Below are 624 nucleotides of genomic sequence, written 5' to 3' on the forward strand. Positions count from 1 at the left end.
CTGCCATATTGCACTACACCGTAAAGCCTTGTGTCCACGATGCTAAAAATCGATCCTAGATTTCGGATAAAGAAAGCATTGACCAATCGCAATGGTCATGTGATCAAATTGTTCAAATGCGATTTGTTAATTTTTTCTCTCTCCGAGATCTCGGACCGATTTCTAGCATCGTGGACATCTGGCTTAACACAAACGCACACAGGAATGCACAAAGTGTAAGGCGTCGTCTACAATACACGGAATAAGAAGTAAGAGTAAGAAATTGACCAATCACAGTCGATTATTCTTCTCAAATTCGACTGTGATTGGTCAATTTCTTACTATTACTTCTTACTCCGTGTATTGTAGAAGACGCCTAATAGAACCGGTCCTATTTTTCTTGCGTGATTTTGTACCGGATTTTGTGAGAACCAATCAGGACGCAATCTGTATAGATTATACTGGGTTATATCAGGTTATACGATCGAAGCAGATCAAAGTGTCGTCTTTACATCAAATGCAAAAGTGGATTCAATTCGAATGTGGCCATAAGCGGGGAGCACAGACTCTTGCATAACGCATAACACGTAATGCATAAGAATATGTACCAATCGAAGTTCTCCGTTTCTTTCCCTTCCATGTAAT

This window comes from Trachymyrmex cornetzi, unplaced genomic scaffold (assembly GCF_001594075.2).
Source record: "Trachymyrmex cornetzi isolate Tcor2-1 unplaced genomic scaffold, Tcor1.1 scaffold726, whole genome shotgun sequence".
Lineage (NCBI taxonomy): Eukaryota > Metazoa > Arthropoda > Insecta > Hymenoptera > Formicidae > Trachymyrmex > Trachymyrmex cornetzi.